Source organism: Ambystoma mexicanum, chromosome 5p (assembly GCF_040938575.1).
Source record: "Ambystoma mexicanum isolate Mex_15411 chromosome 5p, UKY_AmexF1_1, whole genome shotgun sequence".
Lineage (NCBI taxonomy): Eukaryota > Metazoa > Chordata > Amphibia > Caudata > Ambystomatidae > Ambystoma > Ambystoma mexicanum.
Window position 1 is genome coordinate 754416206 of NC_090930.1, and position 25253 is coordinate 754441458.

At 44.5% G+C, this 25253-nt stretch overlaps 1 protein-coding gene across 6 annotated transcripts in view; it reads right to left on the reverse strand.

Moving 5' to 3' along the window:
• Positions 1-25253, reverse strand: part of LOC138481177 (C-C chemokine receptor type 5-like) — a 405187-nt gene that overhangs the window by 133823 nt on the left and 246111 nt on the right. For 3 of the 6 annotated variants that reach the window (XM_069613141.1, XM_069613140.1, XM_069613138.1), the window contains one exon: positions 18062-18245. The exons of 2 other annotated variants lie outside the window; for them this stretch is intronic. The gene's annotated coding sequence lies outside the window, so the exon portion shown is untranslated. Of the gene's footprint in view, positions 1-18061; positions 24410-25253 lie in introns of those variants that run through there. One more of the 6 variants, XM_069613137.1, reaches the window with a different exon arrangement.

Genomic DNA, 25253 nt, shown 5'->3' on the forward strand with positions numbered 1-25253 from the left:
CCAACTCTCTACAACCTCTTCACCAAACCCTTGTTTGACGATCTAGACAATATGGGTGTCACCTACACTAACTACGCAGATGACACCCAGATTCTCCTCCCGCTTTCTGGGGATCACAGCAAAGACACGGGTTGGTGAACAAAGTATATCTTATCATCCAAGCATGGATGGCCACCCACGGCCTTTGCTTGAACGATGATAAGACTGAGTTGATAATTCTGGGTTCACAAGCTAATATCAAAAATCTAGGGCAGGAATTCTCCTCTTTCAACATTGATGGGAATACCATTAAAGTCTCTAAAGAGGTAAAAACCCTTGGCTTTTACCTAGACTCTACACTGTCTTTCGATAAACAGATAAAATCTCTGACCTCCACCACGGCCTACAAATGTAAGCTACTTAGAGCGGGAAAGCCATTCCTCTCTGACGAGAGCTGCTTGATCCTGGCCAGAGCCTTAATACTTTCCAGAATCGACTACTGCAATGGTCTCTACAGTGGTGCTAATAAAACTACTATTCACAAGCTCCAAACCCTACAAAATAATGCCTTAAGAGCAGCCCTAGGCACAAACAAAAGAACCCACATTTCCTCCCTTAGACGACACCATAAATTGTTATCCACAGATAACAAAATACAGCTGAAGATGCTATCTCTGACACACAAAGCTCTCAACAACATGGCACCCACGTATCTGATTGCCAAACTCCAGAGAAGAATCACTCTTAGACCTACTAGAACAGGCAATGCTAATTGTCTGACCCAAATACAAACTTACAACTATTGGTGGTAATAGCTTCCCTGTAAAGGCAGCCAAATGTTGGAACTCACTGCCTCACGACCTGAGAGCTGCCCAACACTACTGTCATTTCAGAAAAAATGTTATAAAACATATCATCACTACTGACCCCTAGCTGTGACCTGTAAGACTATGGCCCTCATTACGATACTGGCGCTAAACCATGGCGCTATTAGCACCATGGTTGGTGCCGGTATCGTAACGAGTCCGCCAATGTTCAATGGGGAATTACCACCCCATTCCAAGGTTGGTGGGGCGGTAATTCCCCATTGAACATTGGCCCTTCCCCATTCCCATTTTTGCCCCATAGGGCTCAATGGGACTGGGGAAGGCGCTAAGTACGATACTGCAAATTGCGGTACCGTACTTAGAACCAAGGTCCCTTTGCGGGTCCCTACTTTGACGGCTGGTCTAGACCAGCCGTTCAGGTCGGGTCCCGCAAAGGAACCTCATAGTAAGGCGCTAATGGGTTAACGGCGCCGCAGCCTTTTATGGCGCCGTTAACCCATTAGCGCCAGGGTCGTAATGAGGCCCAATGTCTGCTGCTAGGACCTAACCTAGAGCCCTGAATGATACACACAGGTGGTTTGTGTATGTGTGCACCCCTGGCACACTGCTTGGCTCCCCTCTTGCATCAGTAAAGAGTCTTCCCTTTTGTATATATTGATACCTCTGTATATATGTGTATACTTTGACCTTCTGCAAAATTCTGTATTTATGCTAAATTGTAACTTGTGTTTGTAACTATGTAAGCCTTGCATTTTCATTCTGCTGCGCCCTTTTACCTATGGGTTTGGTGTGCATAAAAAATAAATAAACAAACAAACCTCTGGGTGGGTCGCTAATCCGTACACACATTTTCCTATGCTCACTGCACAACATACGCATAGACCCGTATACTGTGGGTGTACACAGCCTATAAGCGCCGTCCACCCTGTCATATTTAGTTGGGTTATGACAACCAGGAGTACACCATGTCATCTCAAAGGGGAGGGCAAAACCTTCCCCCTGGCATGGTCAGCCAAATTAACTAACAAAGGCTCCATGGATCTGCCATATCCATTTGTTAAGCCCTATAGCTGGTGGCAGGATTCAAATTCTAATCAGAGCTAAATTCAAACAGGTCGACATGGGACCTGGCTGTAGAGGCTAACAAAGGAGACAGGAAACCCCACCACCCTTTCATATGCACTGTGTCGACCTAAAGCCAGCTCCCACCTTTTGTATCCATTGACAGTGAACTGTCATGTCTGGGACTGTGTGTATTAAAGTAGTCATCGCCGCAGGGGGACCCCATTCAGAATTTACGAGAATGTAGTTTGGGGGAGCCAGAATGTCTGGGCTCATCGCAGTTTCAAGGGAGACCCGGCACTTTAATCAGAAACCACAGAGAGCTCTATTAACCAGAGAGACTCTTTCATCCACAACCTACAGGAAGATGGGTGGGACTTAGTATTACATGTTTACACTCCTTTATCTTTTCTGTTGCAAAGGACTCTAGTTATGACCTCTGTTAAGGAGGATTTCTGAACTCTGTCCAGGAGGGGCAGAGGTTCAGGAGGCCAACCTAGTTTCGTGGAACAGGGTAACCTCTGGACAAGCCAGACCAATCAGGGTAGCTATGGCAGGCGGTCAAGACTAAGTCTCAGGAGGGGTCAGGGTGACTGAAGGACCTCAATGGGTACACAGAGCAAGGACACTTACAAATTACTCCAGCCAGGTGTTATATTAAAAATATAGACACATTTATTACAAGCCCTTTGTAACATAGACCATAGCAAAGATTCACAGTAACACTAAGTAAACCAATACATCACACTCAATACAATATATATAAAAGACCAGGGGGGTCTAAAGGGATGACTGCACACAATATGTTGACAACCTAGAGGGGAAGGAAACAGGCAGTGCAGTTAACCTTTAGGCCCAATTCAACATCAGTTATTCACCTAAATAAGAGGCACTCCAAGCCCTAAGAAGAGGGGAGCCTTGTGCTCAATAGTACATGTAATGCAAATGCATGCGGTTATTCTAATGGGCAAAAGAGGGTCTCTTCAAGGGTCTCTAGCATCTCGGGAAGGTGGATGAGGCAATGAAGAATAAGTTCCCACTATTCAAGAAGGACCTCCACTTAAAGGCAGAGGCAGTTCGAGAGTTCGGGATGGAGTCGCTATATTGCAATAGCAGTGGACAGGAGAGGGGCCACCACGGGCCACTTGTGAGTAAAGATGGGCTCTGGTGCTAGGGGCCACCGGTTAGGGTAAAGATTACTCACTGGTCTCTGAGGCAAGGAGACTCAAACTTTGGCAGATTGGTCCAATTCGGTTGCAGGTTCGAATGCGGCAAAAAGGACGTCTCGGTACCTTTTAGTTCCTGAGATCTTCGAGGATTCCCAAATGGGACAGTGGCAACTTCTCCACTCCGGGTGGATGAATCACCCCAGTTTCACTACAGCAGGCTTCAGGGGCAAGAGGGTCACAAATGCAGCAGACTTGCAAAGGACGTTGCTGCAGCAGGGAAACATAGTAACCGCGTTTACTCTGGTCCGGGAACACTCATCTCACTCCAGACCTGGGAATACCAAGTGTACGAAATTAGGTGTAAGGGTGCCGTGGGCACAGAGCTAGCAGTATACTAGGTTTCGAGGGCCTCCTCAAAAGGATGGCGGAGAGAGAGCAAAGGTCCTGTGTAAGATGGTCAGCCCACTGGTTGGCCCAGGGACACTTCCGAGAAAGCTTACTTGCAGGTTTTGGTGAAGGTGCAGAGAATAGTTGGTCGACCTATTCCAATGGGTCGAAGCGTCTTCGCAGACCTTCTAGGGCGACCAGATGCATAGGGGTCCCACGGGACGACAGCGGACTCAGAGTGCCAAACCTTCCAGAGGGTCACCAGCAGTTCCTCGACTCAGCTTCATAGTTGCAGGATACTTGGATCCTATCCTTTGTTCAGTGAGAACTCAGGAGATCGACCTGGTTGTGGTGTTTCCAGCCTCCTCTTATCCAAAGTTCCCTTCGTGCCAAAACGGAGAGGACCCAATGGGAGATCTGCTCACAAACACACACTCCATACGTGGACCAATCACAGACCACGGTGGTCTCAGGCATTCAGGACACACCAGACTCTATGGCACCCAGGATGTGTATTGGGACCAGACATCCCAGCCCACATCCTGGAGGCGCACATACAAGGCATGCAGAAGCCCGCAAAAGCATTGGGATTCGCGGGAAAATGCATGACCAAATAAGGACTGGCCTGGGTCGACTCACCTGGGGAAGGTGAAGGGTCAAGAACGTCAAAGGACAGGACAAAGAACCTCGTGGCATGGCTGTTTTAGAGCCAGACCACCTATTTGTGCCAAACGCAGTTAACGCGGTTAACATGGCAGGAAAGGGTTAAAAATACTTTGAAACGATAGCTGCCACCAGTCCTGTCCATGACACATCTGCTCAGTTCATAAAAAGTCCAGCAAGAGTATCTAGGGCCTTTGGAAATTACTATAGACCCAAGTGTGCTGTATGAGAAGATACTTTGCACACTTGTTACATGTTGCACAAAAGTTACAACATGAGAAAAGGACTATGGGAAACAAAGTCTCCCAGTACTGGCTGTCTTAAGGGCATGTCAGTTTCCCCATAAAATGTGAGCGAAAGCCCAGAGGAGTGCAGCTGAAGGCTGTGCTTCGCTGGCAAAGTCAGTCAATGGTGTCAAAACAGCAGCAAAAAGTTTGGGGGTTGACACATGGAGGGAAAATTACATACAATTGTGAAATCTTTCCAGACACCTTCTCTCTCCAGTGCTCCCACCCTGAACGGGGTGTAAAGCACTTCAAGTTTGCTCGTGCAAACAAGAGCTGGGCCTGCGAACGCAGAGTGCAGTACACTCAGGCCAGAGTGTTTCTTCTGCAGGGCTGTCTTTACAGGGCAGATATTTCCTGAGGCCATCACAAGCCCCTAGGCACCAGGAAGGCCGGCATATGCCTACATCTACTTAGCACATAGATGTGTGGCTCTCTGTTTTCCCCTCATCTGTGGTTTTATTGTTCTCTTCCTGCTTTGAAGTAAAGGCGGTAGAGAACACTACCTCCAAAGGTACTGGCACCAAACGCCAGTTAGCTCCTTGGCTGTCTGGATCCCCTCCCTGTCAGGCTCTCCTTTGGGATGCCCAAGTTATGCCAGAGTACCCCCAACGGGGATGCGGGGGTTGGGGAAACAAGGGGGAGGCTTGCCTTATGGCGACCTTTCTTTCCCTCCTACCCCCCTCTCCTGTGTCACTATGTGCAGCTTCCAAGTTTAAGGACCCATGCTCTTTAGCTTCATGGGGGGTGCCCCCCTAATTTTGCGGCACTAGACATTACGCACAGCCAGTAACTCCCTCCCTAATTACACACTCTGTAAGCAACACAATAGATGAGCTGAAGCTGAAACATATCTGCTGTGTTACTTTCTGGCTCAGTCGTTACTTGAAGGCACTTGTTGAAACCGCTAATGTCTATCCTCCAAGAGTAAACAGTACACACATGAATAATGTAAATGAAAAGAAATGGCTGGCTGACAGATGCTCTGACCCACTGATGATAAAATGCTTTACAGCATGTGACAATCAAATACGAACTGTAACGAGTATGTCCCAGAACAGATTAACAAATGAATGATAGCTAATTTGTAACGAAAATAGACCAAATGTGCAACTAGCATCATGGAATACTAGGGGCCATATTCATCTTGCATCAACGTCTATGGCCATACTGGGAATTTATGATATAATTATGCTACAAGAAGTTTGGCTCACTTTACCGCCTGTATGGGAGAATCATTATGTTACTTTAGAACCTGCCATCCAACCAATTAGGGGGCGCCTTAAAGCGGGTCTTTTGACAGCGGTAAAAATGACAAGTGGAATTAAAGCAGAGGTGTGGGCCTCCCCAAATAGTTATACACAGATGGTATGAATCTCAGTAAATAATTATGTTGTTGCATGCATTAATTTATTTTGGAACCACATAGACATCAACGACAATCGCTTTTTTAAAGATCTGACGAAATGTCTGGACATGATTGATAGAGACCCTTCTGTCAAATTTACAATTATTGCAGGAGATTTAAATATGGATTGCCTAAATGAGAAATGGGGGAATCTAAACAATACAAAAGAAAAGTGGAAGTGCTTGATGAAAGAGAGAGGTTCCTATATGATAAATGGTTCAGTATACGGAGATATCCCTTCTAAAACCACATGGAAGCAAGGCAAGCAAACTTCCACCATTGACTATATTTATACTAATAATTAGTTATTTTCGTGTGTCACCTCCTTCAATGTATTACAACAAAACAAAAGTGATCATAACATGCTCCATTTGACATGGACTTGGTCAGATAAAACTGTTATGGATCCCAAACTAAAATATTCAGAGAATTTAGCAGTATCTGCTAAAGGCAATCGTTTTAGATGGACTCCAGCTAACCTACATGATCTTCTAGTTGCAGTGTCATATCCTAAAGATATATTTAAACCAAATTTCCACTACTTAGAAGGAGACTATGTGGGAAAATTGCAACTATTCAAAAAACCTGACCTCTCGATCTCTAAAGATCAGAAACATCATGAACATACATCTGATGAAGAAATAAGAACTAAGAAATCTGAACTTAGACGGGAGGTTAGATATATGCTTCAGCAAAATTATAATAATAAGGTGCTCTTGGTATCCAAATGTAAAAATAGATATAAAAACTGGATAAAGCAACGAAAGCAGAAATGCTATTAAAAGACGCCCATACTATGTTGCAGTAGATAACTTCTAAGAACTCTGCTTCAGTATGGGGCCTAATTAAAACTACCTATGGAGACAAACAATCTATAAAGCAAATAAATGTAGTACCATAGGAAATTTGGGTACAATATTATAAAACCCTATATGCTGAAATCCATATCTCGAAGAGACAAAAAGATCATGGAGTCTCAAGAAAAGAACAATTTGTTTTTGATAATTTAGGCATTGAAATATTTATCAAAAAACTAAGCAAGTCAAGAGCCCCGGGCCCAAATGGCCTCTCTAATGCTATGCTAAGAAAGAATCCGGAGGCTTGGGCTGCTATCCTGGGGGCTATATTTAATCAAATCATCCTCTCTAGAAAAATCCCTCCCTCTTGGCAAAAGTCGATCATTGTTCCTATTTATAAAAAGGGAGATAGATTAGACCCGAGAAACTACAGACCCATCGCGTTACTTGATGTGCCAGGTAAGATCTTTGCACGCTTAATCTTAAGAGACTTTAATAAATGGCTGAAACAAGCAGGTCTCAATGATCCATTTCAAACAGGTTTCGTAGTGGGTCTAGGTACATCTGTGAATCTTCAAGCCCTAAATGTTATTAAACAACATGACCTACAAGTCAACCAAGCGCTCTTCAGGGCTTTTATCGATTTCGAGACTGCGTTTGACTCTGTCTCGAGGGAACTTTTATTCGATAAATTGGCTAAAAACTCATGTCCTGAGTATCTACAAAATTGGATATTTCAATTCCATACTAAAACTTCAATAAAAGTATGCTTGACAATGGATGGCTCTTTATCGAGATCTATTAATACCTATAAGGGGCTAAAACAGGGATGTCTCCTAGCCTCAACCCTTTTTAGCTACTTCATAGCTGATGTGGTGGAAGAGTTTAAGAGAGTAATATCGGATGCACCCCGTTTAGGCAAATATGCAGTCCCTTGGATGTTTTATGCTGATGAATTGGTTCTCCTTGCTAAAACACTGAGGGGCTTGCAGAATTTACTTGATCAATTGGAGAAATATGTGAAAAAAAAATCAGCTGGTTATAAATGTCTCCAAATCAAAAATTATGAAGAATGTACCCAACAAGAAAGCTGGAGTATCTCGTTTCTCGTGGACTTTGATGTCTCTTCCCTTAGAAAACATAACCCAATACAAATATTTAGGAATGAATGTTAATATATCAAGGGCGGATACCCCGTATTATGAAGATCTCAAGAAAAAAATCAGCACTGCCATTTCTCGGGCTTCAATTATAAACCAAAAATACTGTACATTTTCTTTGAAGCCTATAATCATGTTTTATTGCCAGAAAGTAGTACCAACGATATTATATGGTGCTGAGACTAGGCCATGGAGAAACGAGATGGTTGTTTTTGGAAAAAAGTTTTGCATGTACCGATGGCTATGCAAATGTGCTTATTAAGATATGAATTGGGTCTGTCTTCATTATTTTGTATGTATCTGTGGCGACTATGTAGCTTATATCAGAAATGTATCATGGAACAACACGAGAATATCTTATTACACGTCTTGTCTAACTACATGAACACAAGTGAACATAAAACTGTGAGTTTATGGCGACAACGAGTTAAACATTATTTACAAACAGCGGAAGTCACAGAAGAATTATTGTTGACAAATCCCAATAGAGCCAAAGAAAAAGTCCTAATATGGGACTGGATCAATACCTTTGAACAATGTCAGAAGACTAAACATGCTATAGATCACAAGATAATTACGAAAAAAATGCGATCACCAGAAAATGATCTGCTCAAATTCCCTGGTGCCGGAGCAAGAAATTCATTCTTAAGATTTAGATTGAATTCATGGCATAAGAATTTCTGTAAAGACACACAAACCTCTGAAACCCTAATACATCTAGCAACAGAATGCCCTATGTTATTGCACAAAAGCATTGAGTATTTTAAGAAACACTTTGAGACATATATACCATTAACTAATGAACAATTTTGGTATCGAATATATAATACGCAAATAACAACCGTAAAATTAGCTATCCTGAATTACTTGATTGCACTGGAACTAAAAGAGAATTTTAGAGAAGGATAGTCTGAATAAATAACAAGAAAATGAAGATCAGAAGCCCTAATTAGCTTCCATTTCTCCTTTAAGTTATGGTATGTATGTTGTTTTTAATGAGAAGGATAGTGAAAATAATGGATTATGATTGTTATACTCTTTTTCTTTTTTCTTTTCTTCTTGTGAAGTTTATATAATATGTTTTTAACATGAAATGAAATAATATGTAATGATGTAATGTATATAAGATTGACTATGTATGCCAAAATCTGTTTTATTTTTTGTATATATATATATTGAAAAGTAGATTTTCAACTATATCAATAAAAAAAAAAAACATTCCTGACCCCGGGCCGCTGTGTAGGCCAGCCTGGAGCTGTCCGTCCAGCACCACTCACTGAACTTCCTGCTGCCCGATACCAGCAGCTGTCTCCCGTCTTGAACTCTGTCGCAGAAGCTGCAAAGCACCCTGAAATCGACAACTCTGTTGAGCACCAAGAACATCTACAAGCACAAGGTACATAGGAATTCTGTGCCCCTGGTCATTCTCCGAAGGCCCCTAGTGACATTGTACGACCCATTTTTATTTATTTATTTATTTATGTATTTATTTACACACTTGAACCCTTGGGTATCACGGCGTACAAATATCTTACACAAAACATTTTGAGTTGCTACAGGATTTGGTTACATACTAACGTGGTTCTCTTACACATTATTTATACATCTTATTCATACATTTTACTCTTAAATTACCGGCCGGGTAATTGTGTTACATAGTACAGTTGAGTATTTGGCTTATGGTCGGTGGTAGTATTTATTGAAAAGTCAAGTTTTTAGCTGTTTCTTGAACTTCTGAATGGAGATCTCGCTGGAGAGGTGGCTGGGGAGTGAGTTCCAGATGCGTGGCGCTGCTATGGGGAAGCTAGAATGCCTGCTCTGGAGCTGGTGAAGCGTGGTATGTGGAGATGTGTATGGTCGCTGGACCTGAGGGTTCTGGTTGCGTTTTTACAGGAAATGCTGTGATTGAGGTAGGTAAGGGCTTTGTTGAAGATACATTTATGAGTGATGCTGAGTGTTTTGTGGATGATTCTCGCTTGTACTGGTAGCCAGTTGGCATCTCTCCTGTGTTGGGAGATATCTTCTCTTCTGTTTATACCTAATGCTGCTCTAAGGGCTTTGTTTTGCATGAGTTTAAGTTTGGTTAGGTTGTTTTTAAGTACCTAGCAATAACACATTGCAATCGTCTAGTTTAGTGAGGATGAGGGCTCTTGCTAGTGTTAAACAGTTATTAGTGGAGAGGAGGGTTCTGCTGAGCGTTATTAGCTTAGCTGTATAGGCCGTGGAGGAGGCTAATGCGCTGATATGGTTAGCCACAGTGAGGTTGGAGTCGAGGTGGACTCCTAAGGTTTTGACTTTGTGTGAGATGGGGGTGCCATCTATTAGGATGGAGGTGTAGTCAGGATGAGGTTTGCTGAGTCTTATATTGGGGAGCCTACTATAAGAATCTCAGTTTTTTCCTCCGTTGAGGCAGAGACTGTTGTTATTCGCCATCCAATTTTGAATCAGGGAGTAGATTTTGTTTATACAAATTGTGTCTTGTTCGAGGTTGCCTGATATCTGATATGGGGATAAGAATTTGCGTATTGTCAGAAAAGTTTGTATAAATTACTCCCATGGCAACTAAGGCTGCAAAGAGTAGCTTTGTGAAAGCATTGTATAAGGTGGGGGAGAGACAGGAGCCTTGTGGTACTCCCAGTGGTACGGGGATGGGGTCGGCTTCTTCTTCTCCTAGGGCAACTCTTGAGGTACAGTCTGAGAGGAAAGATTTTATCCAGTTAATGGCTTTCTTAGAGAAATGGAAATTGGTTGCCAGGGTGAGGCATTGTTTGTCATGGTCGACTAAGTCAAACGCAGTGGAGAGATCTAACAGTAATAGGCTGCCTAATTTGCCAGAGTACCTAATAGAATCCGTCTGGTTCTTGATGTCCAGAAGGGCAGTCTCTGTACTGTGGCTGGGTCGAAATCCAGATTGTCTGTCTCCTAGCAGGTGGTTCTGTTCTAAGTGAGTTTGCGCTTGGACGTAGGCTATTTTATCAATAATTTTGAGGAGGATTGGGACTGTAGTTATAGGCCTGTAATTTGTCAGGTTGGTGGGGTCTAGTGTGGGTTTTTTTAAGTAGGGGTGTGACCCAAGCTGCCTTGATGGATGCTGGTATTTCACTGGATTTGAATGATTCATTCACAAAATTATTGATGGTGGGTGATAAGATGTTGGCACAATCTTTAACTACTTTGGCGGAGAAGTTGTCGCCTTCACAATTGGAGGGTTTAAGGGAGGCTATGGTTTTAAGGACTTGATCATTAGTGACTTGTTGGAAGTGGAATTCAGGTACCTGCAGTCTTGTGGTGTTGGTGGGGGAATGGGGGGTGAATTTGCGTACGCATGGAGTTTTTTTGTGAGGCTATTTTGCTTTGGAGAGTAGTTATTTTATTGGAAAGGGCGTCCTATATGGTAGTGCACCATGCTTTTCTGATGGTGACAGAGTTGATAGGTTGAATAGGGGATTCAAGTTCTTTGATGATGGTGAATAATTCTTTGGTTTTAGAGCCTGCATTAGCAATCCGATCGTTGAGTGAATTGGCTTTGTAGGAGAATACCTTGAGTTTGTAGGCTTTGGTGAGTTTTTGCAGTTTTGTTTGGAGTTCTAGGGACTGGTTTGTTGTAAAGAGGTGTTCTAAAGCTCTTTTTTCTCTTCTGAGTTCGATGAGTTCGTCATTGAACTATGGGAGCTGCGTTTGGGTTTGGAGATGTTAGGTTTCAGTGGGGCTACTTTGTTTATGGCAGTTTGTAGGCATTGGTGATAGTGGTCTGAGATGTTTTCAGTATTTAGGTTGTCTGATGATTTGGAGTTGAGCAGTTTGTTAAGTAGCGGGTTTAGATTTTCAGGGGTAAGTTTGCAAGCGTTTCTGACCTGGATGGGAGCCAGACTAAGGTTTTTTAGGTTTATGCTGAAGTGGATTAGATAGTGGTTGCATGCCATCTTAAAGATGTCTGTTATGGTCACTATGATGTTCAAAGTAAGTATCCCGTCAAGGATTCTTCCTTTGGAGTGGGTGGGGGCATTCACTGAGTGAATTGCATTTCACAGAAGGCTTTGTGGCATGATGTGGCTTTGCTATCTTGTGGGTCATTTAAACCTAGGTTGAGGTCTCCTAGGAGTATGTATTTTGTGTTAGGTTTGAGTGTGGGTGTGATTAGTAGGGGTAGGTCTATGTCGGGGTTATTGGAAGAGGTTATTGGAAGAGCTAGGTAATCTGTATACTATTAGGAAGTTGATTGTTGTTTTAGGGCTGGTAGCTAGTTTCAGAGCAAGAATTTCGTAACCCATCAGTGAATCGGTTTTGCATTCCCTGAACTGTAGTAGGGTTTTGTGAATTATGGCTCCTCCTCCACCAATAGCGCCTGATCGATCTGCTCTGATGAGGGTGTAGTCGGCTGGGACTGCAAGTGTGATCCGTGGGCCTGATGCATTGTGTAGCCAAGTTTCAGTGAGGATTAAGAAATCAAGATTGAGTTCTAGTATACAATTGTGTATGTCGGTCGCGTGAGCTCCAAGGGATCTTACATTGAGTAAGGCTCCTGATAGGGTTTTACTAGGTTTGGTGGGTTTTAGAGGTGTAGTCCAGTGGATCTGACGGTGGGTTGCTGTGGTAGTAGGGGAGGTATGTGGTGTCTCACTTATGGCGTTGTGTTGTTGGGGCTTGGTTGTAGTGTTCTCCTTGATCGGGCAAGGTGTGGGTAGGGTGTGAGGCTGGGTTTTGGGAGGTTCTGCTGGGTTTTGAGGATGTGAGAAGGTGATGGGTACGTGCTGATAGTCTGTCATTTCTTGTGTAGGTGGAGGGTGCTCTAGTTATGGATAGATCTTGTGTGGTTCTGGAGGATAGATGTGTGGTGCGTGTTCTACCTGTTAGAGGTAGTGTTTGGGTGTTGGGAGTTGGTGGAGGCAAAAAGGCAGGGGTGTTTGGGAGGAATGGTGTGGGACAGGGTAGTGGGTGGTGTCTGTGACAGAGGAGCCGAGCAAGACCATTGTTGAAGTGGATAAAGGTTCCTTTAAAACATGCCATATTGTTCAGGGACAACATTGCATTGTGTTCTAGGGTACTAGTAGTGGGACTGGCGTTGGGTATGCAGGTGTGCATAATTTGGTGGGTAGTGGTAAGGAGTAAGAAGGTGCGGCTGAGTATTGCGAGGAGTGCCTGAATAGGTGTGAGCCCTGTTTTTTGGCCTTGTTTTTGGAGGGTTGATATGTCTGAGACATGTATGCACCAGTGCTTTGGGGGATGTGGTGTTGCATTGGGGAAGTGTGCAGGTGCTGCTGGGAGGCAGAGTGGTGATGTAGGTGGTTGCTGCTGCAATGAGAGGGCAGAGTGCTGTATGCAGGGTGGCGTATAGAAAAAGGGCAGGAGGCTATCAGTAGAGTAGGAGGAAGTCAATATATAGTGTAAAGGCGGTACTGAGTTCAGACAAAATATGCTGCAAACAAATTAGAGGGGGATTGCTAGGGTAACTTTTTTAAGCAAAATGGGCAGCAGCAATCAAATGTAAAATAATGGTGGCAAAAAGATCTAGCAGAGAATGCGGCAATCACTTTAGGCGGAGTAAGCTAGAGTCACTTTTAAACATAATGGGCAATAGCAATCAGATTTCAAATACTGGCGGCAAACAAATCTAGCAGAGAATGCGGCAATCACTTTAGGCGGAGTATGCTAAAGACATGTTTTGCGCGCTGGGAGCAGCAGACACTTTTAACATGGTATGCAACATTCAATTTAGGTTGAGTGGGCGGCAAGTTTATGTAGTCGGTGGAAATGCGGCCTTGGGTAGGGATGGTAACAGCTAGGTAGGCGTGTTGAGTGGTTTATGAGGATTGATGATGGAGACTTACCCAGCGGTGGGCTGGCAAAGATATATGCCGCGCATCAGCGCGCAAACAGGCGCAAACAGGGCCTTATCCCCCGTGGGCCTTTACCAGCATGGGTCGGCTCCCTTTGTGCTGAAACCAAGTATCCTTGAACTATTGCGATTATTTATCATACTGACTAACCTCCTGTCAGAATTCAGAGTGCATCCCTTTTCCTTCTTTTAAATTGTCTGTCCTCTGCATTCCTTTATAGGGTGGGTTGTATTTCGTGGTGTGCTAGAACTGTCTGTTGTGATAATAATAAAGTAGATATTTGTATACAACCTTGACTGGACAGTCCCTTTTATCATTGGTTAATAATTGTGTAATAATTGTATTTTTGCTGTGTTGCAACTAACCAACGATCCACAACCTTTCGGAAATAAGCCTGCCGTTCCGTCCACGTTACCAAAATTGGACAAGGTGGTTTATAATTTGCTTGTGTTTCCAATCTGTTCAGATCCCTTCTGGTGTACTAGATGTGTGGGGCTGAATGATGGTTTAGAAACCGATATTCATCCCTGGACCACTGGTGGCCCGGAAGTTGATTAGTCACAAAAGCTTCCATAGGTTGTTGGCAATAGCTTCATTCAGTGGGCGACTGTGCAGGCAGTCAATTTGTCCTGGAGGCAGAGAGGTCAGTTCCTTAGTCCCAAGATTGTTGAAGGCTTGTTCGCTTCTTAACCACCTGCTTTGTAAGATCCATCTCCCTCCTTGGGATCTACTCTTATTGGTAAACTTTAATAAAGGCTGAAGATGTGGCGGCTCTGGGTTGTAACACCCAATATTTTCAGATTCTACCAGAGGTTCTAGTCCTTCGACAAGGACAGAGTGTCCTCCCAAAGGTAGGCTTGACATTTAGCTTCTCTCCGGAGGTGATCCATTCTGTCCTTTGGACAGATTACTGACAGGAAGAGGTTGGACATCTCTTATTTTAAGATGGTTGACTATTTGTTACCTACCTTCAGGAAGGAGAGAAAGGGCCAGAAACCATCTGTGGCCTCCCTTAGTAGGTGGTTTCAAGCTACCATCGCACAAGTTTACGAGAAACAAATAACTCCCTCTCCCTATTGAGTCATGGCAGATGGCCAAGGCGAGTTTGGGCCTCATATGCTGAGGGCTGAGGAGCACCTCTTATTGGTGTTTGCAGGACAGCCGTACAGGCTCCAGATTCTCTGTTTTCCCGCCATTAATAACCATGCACATTTTCAGATGAGAGGTGGGTGGGGAACGTGGTTCTGCCAGCAGCTCATTTGTTACGGGGCTGCCAGTCTCCTCTTTCATGCAATTACTCACACCCCTACTGACTCATCCCAGGAAGGTTTCTGACTTTGGATAGTAAGTTCGGGAGGAGGCTGGGCTTCAGGTCGGTATTCGTACATTATTTAGAAGAAAAAAAACGAATGGGTGATTTATTCGAAAATCGGCTGTATGAAAATTTCTACAGCAGAAAATTTTGAATAAATCCCCCATTCAGTGTATTTTTTTTTAATAAGAGCCGTGGCGGGTGGAGGGGGGGGGGGCGAACCCTTGTTCACTATAATGCCATCAGAGGTTGTGGGGGAGTCCACCGCTCCCTATTAAATAAAGTTTTGAAAAAAAAGAGGACCCTGGGCGCCGGCTCTCATTCTCGCAAGTAGAGGGATGGTGGACGGCAGGCAGCAGACCTCCTTGTATGCCGCCAAGAGGTAGGTAAGGGGTTGAGGGGCAGTGGGTTCTTAGAAATGTTCAGGGGAGTGAAAACCGAAAGTCATTTTCGTTCAAATGACTCGTTTTTCTATCCCTCGAACATTTCCGATTCGGTAAATCCTTGGTAATCCCTTCAAGTCTACCTTATAGATCAGGTAAATCAACAGATACTGAACGTTTACAGCAATTGCACCCGATTCAGCAAACAGCTACCACTTAAAACTTTATATGCCCATGTGCTGTCTAGGCATAACATCAAGTCCTCCTCTTTCTCTCCTCAGTCCTCAAAGAAGAGGCGAATCAGCTCTTGAGCGAGACATCTTTTTTGCTCTAATTAAAAACAAACCCCTCCTTCTCTTGCGGTTTTACACCACCATATGGGGGTAAAGGGAGACTCTCACTTCCAGTCAACCTGTATGTTACCTAATATGATGAACCACGCCCAACTCTTCCAGGCTGTGAGGGTTGGGAAGTCTACTGGGGCAAGGAAGAGTTGAACACGGTTGAATGGAGATTGAAAGTATATAATCAGAGCATTAACCCTTTGTCCCCATTCTACACTGCAGTCCTCAAAGAAGAGGAAATACCTAGCAGTGTTTGGAACCATGGTTTTCAACGACATCACCACCAGTTCAGCTAAAAGCATGCCAGCACAACCTTTTTCAATTAACCCAAACAACTAACAGTCCAGCAATTCGAACCATCGAAAAAATTAGGACACGCTACTGGGGACACATCAGTATAAGTTCAAGAAGGCACACATCACATGTCAGAGACACCCCCATAAAAGGCTGGGCAGCAATAAGTCACCTTTTCCGCGAATCTGCAATGATTGCCTTGCTAAGGGGACCAGTGTCAGTGTCATATGTCATGGAGAGCCTTCTCCTAATCTGCTGCTCAGAGTTGGGATGGAAAGCTTGGACCTAGCATAACTGAGATCAAAGGCCACCAAGGGGCCCTTGTGTGAATGGATGCCACCTACCCAGTTGAAATACCTTTTGACGGTTCCAACTTGAAGTATGCACAGCGTTATCCAGAAGCAGCACCCGCCCCCTGGATAATACATAGTAGGCAGATCAAGTTCTAATTTAGAGAAATTGGGCACTTCCAAAGGAAGGAATCCAGGACATTCCTAGGAACAAACCTTCTGGAAGGCGAGGGACGAAAGTTGACAATGCAGGACCACAGTTCCATCACCATAGAGTTGATACATTTATAATAAGAAAATCCAATTGGTAAATGAACAACTACAATAAAAAATGGGTTAAAAGGAAGACCTCCAGAAGTGTAGCACTTGTGGAAACTCCCATTTAGAACAGGTATCAGACATGTTCAACCTAGCCAGCAGAAACCAGTAAGGAGACAAGAGGAATCATTCCTTCCTTTGCCAATGCCCTCACAAGACCTCTCAACATAGTGAAGAGGCAGAGTCGGCCTCCAAGAGAGGAACTGTTACACAAGGAGGAATCCTACCACAGCTATTCTAGTAAGAGAATGGAAGCACAAGGGGCTTGTCACCTTCCAAACCACACACCATGCATCAAAGGATATACAGAACTTGGTGCAGCCCTTTAAAGTGACCAGATAACCAGATCCTTTAATAGCAAGTGCCAGCACTTACAGTGTTCCCAGAAGTATGAGCCCACACCCTGCAGCTGCCAAAATGGGCAAACGCCACCTCAAGAGAACCACCAATAGGAGGAGGACCGCTTGAAGAGGATAGGGAGCAAGGCAGAGCCTGCATCTTGGAAGGGGCATCTGAAGGAGAATGGGGAACCACTGTCACCTCTACCAGGCAGAAGCAACTATGAACACCAAACTGCACCTTCAATGAGCACTCAAAAGTAGCTTTGGAAGAAAAGTGGCAGCAGAAAGGAATAGAGAAGACACAGAGATCAAGGAAGAGAGAGATCAGCTACACGCCAAGTCGCAGATCAAATGGTCTCTGTTTCAATCAGTAGCTTTCAAATAGGACCCCCTTTTTCCTGTGGCCTTCCATGAAGTGCCAATTCCCACCCTTAACCCCTGAGGAAGCTAGCCTCACATGGAACAAAAGAGGTTCCCTGGGTATAGCTGCACCCTTATGTTGTGTGAACAGCTTCAAAGGAAGTAGTCTTATGAAGATATCTCTATCGTCTGTAGGCAACAGTGGAAAGCCAGAGTGTGGGCTGGGGAGGTATAACATTTATTTCGGTTTTGGCTATTCAAATTAAACCCGTCACAAATTACTATATCTATGATACAGTTTTAGCTTCACTTTAGCACTGTCCCTAAGTACAAAAGGAACGGCAGCCCTGCGCCATATTCATGAAGGTAACATTTAACAATTGACGAATTGTTTACCATCATATGGATGTTCTTTTTTATTTCAAAAAAAGCTAGCACAAATGTATACATTACTTTCTTTGTAGTCATGTTAGCAATACATCCTTCTGGGGGTGGGTGGGGGGTCATCTTCCTAATGTGGTCAGGAATGGTCCTTCATATTTATAGACTGCTAGCATGTTTGTCAGCTAAAAACAGTTTTCCACTTTGCAAATTAACAATCTGCTGGGGCAATATTGAAAATGGTAGCCTCATTGCTGCTAAACATTTATTTAGTATCTGCAGATAGTTTGTAACTTCCTGCCATACTTTCAATCACTCTATAAATCTTGATTAATAAGGTGAGACGTGTCAATCAACATCTGTAGTGCCAATTGCGCTTTTAAGATGAAACCCACACGAGAGGCTACTACTTACATCCAGCACGAGCACATCTGCACGGTCTGGCCAGCATCCACAACTACATACCTCAGAGCATTTGGCCTTGCAATTTCACAGGATTTCGCAGTGATAGAGTGCCATTACAGTCGCTGCGTTCAGAGTCTTGTACTGTGCACTTCACCACTCTATTGGCTTTAAAGTGGCAAGCCGTGGCCTTATAGAGGTGAATTATGATCTCGTCCAGGGTGCCATCCCAAGCATGGTTTCTGGGCTGAAAAGGAAACAATGAAGACGATCAATAGGAAAGGTAAGAGGAGGAAGGCCAGAGAAAAAACAGACGGGCGTAAGTCAAAGATACAGGGAACTATGCACTTTCATGGAGGCAGCTACTCATACAATGTGGTAGTGCTACTAATTTAAATCAGGATATGGATGTGTGAGGGCTTTGAGATATTCTCAAAAGTAGTATGAGCTGTGGGATCAACATCTCGGGAGGATAGCTCAGGGGCAACAGGCTCGCCTTGGAAGCAAGACAACAATGGAGCAACACAGGTTTGATCCCGGGTCCGCGCTTAGAAACCCCTGGGTCTTAAGCGGGTCCGCGCTTAGAAACCCCTGTGTCTTAAGCGCATTATGAATAACCAATTACAATCAATAACCAATTACAATCTTTTAAGCCGATGATTATATTGAATTTCTTCCTGATGAAAACGGGACAGGCATCTGTTTGTTAATGCCAAGCCTTCGGAGAGGGGTATCAGAGCCAAGAATTGGCTTTGTGGAGAATTACTTCATAACCAGATCCTTTAATAGCAAGTGCCAGCACTTATGATATTCTCAGAAGTATTAGTCCACATCCTGTAGCTGGCTAACTGGGCAAAGCCAGCTCAAGAGAGAGAATAATGGGAGGGGGAACCCCAGAAGAGATGGGGCAGAAAGGGAGAGTCTCTCAGAATTAATGCTCGAGGGCACAATATGGAGAGTAAAAGAGGCAGGTGGAAAAAAATCACACCATTGCTGAATCAAACTAGGTTGACCATAAGTGGAGAAGTGAGATAATGTCACACCTGTATGTGCAGTAGAGAAGTGTGGCAATGAGTAATGTACGTAATAATATGATGAGAGTCTATGTCATATGCAGCAAATGGTTATCCTGAAAGTTTCTTGGCCACGTAGAGTGGGGATTTGGTAGTGACTGCTTTGCAGGTGATATAGGCAGTCTTGAACATGATGTGTGTGAAGGGGTAGCCAGTGCAGCTACTTGAGAACGGGGGTGATGTGCTCGAAGTTTCTTAGTCTTGTGATGAGTTATGACCCAGCATGCTGGAAGGCTTTCAGAGGGCTCATGGGGGTAGTTGAGACTTTTGCGATTAGGGCTTTGCCACTGTTCAGGTGGCAGATGACCAGGGCTTGGACAAGTGTTCTGAAACGTAGGATGGGAAGAAAGGCTTCATTTTGCATAGGAGTGCAAGTTGGTACAATGCTGCTTGGGTCTTCTTGGTGATGCGTGTTTTGAATTAAAGATCGCAGTCGATAATAAAGCAGAGAGATTATTCATTGGGTGAGAGTTTATCTTTGAATTCATCAAGCTTGATGGCAGTCAGCCAATTTGTGGCTTGGGTATGCTTAGTGCGGTTTTCTAGTTTAGTCTTTGTAGGTTCAGGTAAGCGGTTGACATCCAGTCTGGGATAAGGGACAGGCAGTTCTTGAGTCAATGGATATCATTGATGCAATTGACCTTTAGGCAAAGCCGGTTGTCTTCAGTATTTCAGAATTGGCAAAGAGTTACCCCAGGGGTTCGATGTAGAGATTGAATATGACAGGGATCAGGATGGAGCCTTGTGCAACTCCATAGGTTTCTGAGTGGTGCTAGGATCTGTCAGCGCTCTTCTGGATGAATTAGTCCATGATGAAGAAGTATGAGGTGAACCCCTGAAGGACTGTGCTATTGAAGCCCATTCGCATACTGAGGATGTTGAGGGTGGGGCTTAATGGTCAGCATTATAGAAAGCAGTCAAGAAGTCAAGGAAGGCTAATACGCTTGGCTCCCCTTTGTCCAGAATGTGCAGAACGTGATCGATAACTTGAATGGTGGCGTTCTCTGGGCTGCATCATGGTGAAAAATGGGATTGGCAGTCCTGTAGGAGATTGTGCTGGGTGATCCTTTTGTGCAATTGGATTGCAAACCGTCCTCTCAAACACTTTGCTAAGGAAGGATATATGCATGTTTAGGCAATAATGGGCTGAGTCATCCCGGTTGAGGAGGTTCTGTCCCATTTTCAGTGCATCTGGAAAGGTGCCTTTTGTGATGATGTTGAGAATTTGTGTGAGTGCTTCCCCGTTGATGGCCTTCACAGTAGAGGAGGGAAGGATGTTATCTTTGTAGTTGGTGAGTTTAAGATCTGTAAGACTGTTGGACCTCTGGAGTACTCAATTTGGTCAATCTTGAAATGTTGGAGGCTGGTATGGGTGGGATGTCTGTGGTGTGCCTCTAGCTGTCAGTGTGTTGCCTTATCTTGTCTATCTTGCCTTTAGCAAAGCTGTCCATGGCATTGCATTTCTTAGCGAATTGTGGTATTGTGCTTAACATGGCACCATTGCCACTAATTCCCCAAATCGCCTTGAGGAGGGCTGTGAAATCTCTATGTAAAGCAGTTCTTAATAAATCATACCAGGTTTTTGTCTAATTTTACTTGCTCGTCATGTTTTAACTTTCAACATTTTCCCTTCACTTTATCAAACTTTCTTTGAGGTAAAACCCTAATCCTCCCATAAAGTGTGTGTTTTAAAAAAAATCATATCACGTTTGATGAATAATAAATACATCATGTGCTTAAACATGTTATACTAAATTTACCAGAAATTCTTAGCCCATGGATTCCTTGTCAAAGTGTGCCCAATGTGTGAGTTGGGGCACTATGGGGCTGCGAATGTGTTTGTTGGGGGCTGATGGAGGTGTTTACTTGGTTTATTGTTTGTTTCAGAGACGTATCCATATTTGCCCCTCGGAAATAAAGCTGGCTGCGTCGCCTCTGTGAACAGAATCTTTCTCAGGGTGTATCATGTCTTGTAGTTGTCATTTTAGACATTGCGATAGCAGCGTAGGCCTGAGCGGTCATCTCTTCTCTCTATAGTTTTGTATGCTAGTCCAAAGTTTGGATCTTCTTCCAGGAATTGGGAGGTGATTCTGGTTAAGTGTATGAGATGTCGTTTGTGTTGGGCGGGGTCCAAAATAGGAATTATTTAATTTTCACTGTCTGATAAATAAATATTTTGTTGTTAACCTGGTGATGTCTGTTCGAACCAATGCAATGTATCTGAAATAAAATTGGCTGTATTGGAAAATCTATGTCATGCAATGCACAATCGTACCACATTCTATGAACCTTTTTCTGGACAGATTGGGACCTGGCTTCTCCCAACCGAATCAAGCTTACACTGCACCTCCATTATCCACACCATAAGAAGGAAGGCCAGTATCTATGGACTCTGCCTAGTCAATCCAAAATGCACCTCACCTGGTGGAAGCAAGGGCGGTTTCAGCACAAATGTAGGCATAAGGGCATGAGGGCAGGAGAGAGGGCCTGACGGGACAGAGATAGAGTGCATAGGGCGAGAAGAGGCAGAAGAAGCAAAGCATCAAAATGTAGTGCATAAATCACTTGGTCCATAAGTGATAACTATGACCTCCCCCTCGGGGCAGGGGTCTGCAACCTATGGCTCTCCAGAGTTTCTGGACTATGACTCCCAAGGTCCCTCAGCATTGACTATGCCGACTGGGGCTGATAGGAGTTGTAGTCCAAAATCTCTGGAGATGAAGACTCATGCCTTTGGTTGTAAGTTAACAGCATTTAGTTGTGCAGCCTCACATACAAAAAGCTAAGGCAGTGAGATCACAGCAACGTTCATTCGGGTTCTTCATTAGTGGAAGTGTGATGCATGGCAGGTGTCAGCGAGATGTTTAAGAAAGTCAGTCAGCTTGACTTGCTCATTCGATGACGACCCTTTGTGGCCAACTTTGCTTCCAACAAACTGCCTGGCTCCAGAGAAAATGCTAATGTTATGGCATTTCCAGTGAATTATCGCCAAATTTCACGGCCCGTAATTCACTGTCTTGCTACTTCCAATATTAGTCACTAAGCTCATGCATGTTCTCCTCGCGATATGCTTATGAAAGTGCCCTGTGTCTCAGATATGTATTTCCTGCACTTCAAAAGTCTCTCTAATCATACAAGACACATTAACATAAGTGCTTTGGGGGATCCACCCTCAGCTTTGTCAATACAAGTTGTACCAAATTGTGTAACAACACATTTCCATCAGTACATTATTCGAATATAGTTTCTGTTTTGAGACCTTCATCCTCGAGAACAATCAAGTGCCTCAAAAGAAGAGGCATTCATTTGGTTAGTTCTGCAATATGTATGTCTTTCATGGAAGAACATTGTATGCGCCCTAAATAAATGAGCCCAGTAGAGACTCAAGGGATCGTGGATGTATGAAAAGTACAGTTGCTTTGCTTTTTCGCAGGCAAAGCAGAGCAAGAGGGCCTGCATCACTCACAAAAGCACAGGAAGCCCGGTGTTAAGTAAAGTGTGCTGGGCACAGACATCAGAAGGTACACCCTGCCTTTCATTGCATCCATCCACATCTACTCCACAGCAGCTGCTCCCAGTTTGGTGGGAGGTCGGGCCCTGCACTTTTGAGGGGACCCAGAAATTTGAGTTCAGTCAAGGACTCGAAGTCTACATTACCCTGCAAAGTTTGGGCGGATGTGTTAGAACACATATTGTAGCAGCTGTCGAGTTGCTGCTCTAAGTGTGGTCTAACTTTGGTGAAGTTAGAGCACTTGACTGCAGGAAGACCCACATTCACCTTCAAGGACAGAAGATGAAAACAACATTTTATCTATACTGATACTTAACCAACATGAGGGAGGGTTGTGCATTTGACAGAAGGATACAAATATTGTCTTGCCAAAAAAGACAGAATTAATCTGGGGCTTTCTAAAAAAAAACAGACCTGCAGTGGTCCATGGCCCAGTTTCAGCAGTTGACCATGAGAGGGCAAGCCCCTCAATGGATCAGCATTGGCCCAGTCCCTGTAAAGACTGGAGGGGGGGGGTCTGTACTTCTGCTCTCTATATGGTAGAGGAGAGGCCCAGAGGACCCTAGCCAAGATTCTCTATTGTTGGTAGCAATGGATGAGCAATCAGGGCCTAGCTTCTCAGGAGGTGATGCAGGCTGGTTCTTAAGTACAGTGTAGCCCCCAAGCACCCACAAAGGAATTGAATTTCTGCACATGGTATTAGTGAAAACACAGTCTTTATATAATTATATTCAAGATTATGTACAATATCACGATAACTCGCTTTGTACTCGGTTCTCTATAATGGCAAATCTATACAGTTCTACGTGGTACCACAATTACTATTAGATCTCTTTAAAGTGCATCAACTGTACAGTTAAATGTCACACAAATCAGTCTGTAAAGGAAACCAACAATAGATATAAGGAAAGCAGTTGGTCAGAACAATTGGCAGAATACTGGCCCCGTTTACCTAGACACAGTTCTGTGTGGAGATCCCCCCACCTGGGCAACCTGTAGAATAAAGATATATCACAAGCCCAGTCCATGTATTGTTCACAAGAGTCGTTCCAATAGTTCAGCAACCCCAAAGTACCTGGCGTTGTAGCGTTCCTCGTCGGGGAATCGACAGCCCTTCTTGAGTGCCCTCCCTTTAAGGCAGGAGTCACGGGTCGTCGAACATCCGCCGAAGAACAGGATGAACTACGGCGGCAAAGTAGCAGCTTCTTTCCTAGCGGTGCTCGTCCACGGGGAAGCGTAAACATCCTACAAGGAAGAGGCGTGCGGTTCACCTCGGTGTCGATAGTTCTGGACCGCAAAGAGTTTGAAGAACTGTGGCCCAGCAAGGGCGTTGAGTTGTCGGTGTCTCTGTGGTCTTTGGGTGGCAGGAAACCCACCGGTGGATGCTCCTCGGCACGCCGACGGCCTGGCCTTCTCTGGCAGGATAAGGCCGGGGAGCGGTGCGAACGAGTGCATCAGTGACTCGAAAGTTCTTAGGCAACGGGAGCACGACGGCTCCGGTCGGAGACGGCCGTCGTCGACAGTGGCGGACAACAGTCTGGACGCTTCTCTTTGGGATTCCGCGGCAGTCCCCATCTTCGGTTGGCAGCCTTTCGTAGGTGTGTCTACCAGGGAGCTTTGGCAAAGATCAGCTGGTGCACGATTGTCAGGATACCCCAGGTGGCTGGAGGGAGCATGCAGCACCAAAGTAATGTGAGTGGTGGCAATCACGGGAAAAGAGTGACACAGAGGTTAAAACCTCTTTATTTTAGGACCTTGCTTTGTGTCCTATGCAGGCAAAGGGCTAGGTGTGGGCAAACCAGCCCCCTAGCCCTTCAAAACAAGGAAAGGAGGAACCGGACTACATTTCCCAGCAGCCTCGTGTGCAGGAAAGTCACCGGGAGGCTTCTGGACCCCGCCCTGCAGAACGCGCATGCGCGCCAGGAACACGTGGAGCGCCGCTTGCACTACGGGATCTTGAAGAGGCAAGACGTGTTTCCAGCAGGCTCCTGCAGGCAGCTATCAGCGGGGCCACACCCCGCCTGCGAACGCTGCAGGCCCCGCTGAGTCCTACAGATAAGTGCACTTTAATCCTTGTCGCTTTCCTAGTTCGAACACTCGTTCAGAGTGAATTACGCTTCACAGTCAGTGGCGTTTCGGAGCCCGGCATTGTGATTATTTGAAGCCGCGCAGCTCCACACCAAGTAGCGAAGCGCGGAGTCGGGTTTTCCGACACTTTAACCCTTGCAAACCTTACGGCCGGAATTCCGGCACAGTTAATTCAAGAACGGAGCACCGGCACTGTTCATTCGCTACTTTGCGAGCCGGAGTTCAGACAGAAGTTATTCATGCTTGGTCTAAACTTAAATGAATCTAACGTTTATGCCGGGTTCGGGCGGCATGTCAATGTGTGATCTGTTTCTTAAGCATATGTACGCTCACTCCTGTTTTTTGGTTCTTGTAGCGGAGTTCCGTTGTTCGCACAGCAAGATATAACACTGGTGAATTAACCCCGAGTCTCCTGCTGACAACCGAAGCTAAGTGCTTTCCCTTGTTACCTTATTGCAATGTGATTTCAATGTGCGGTGATCGTATGTTCTGCAGATCAGTGGGTATGCTGTAATATTCATACTGCTAGATAGCGTAATTGTTATTGGTGCAATCTAGAGAAAGCAACATCTAGTTTCTAAAG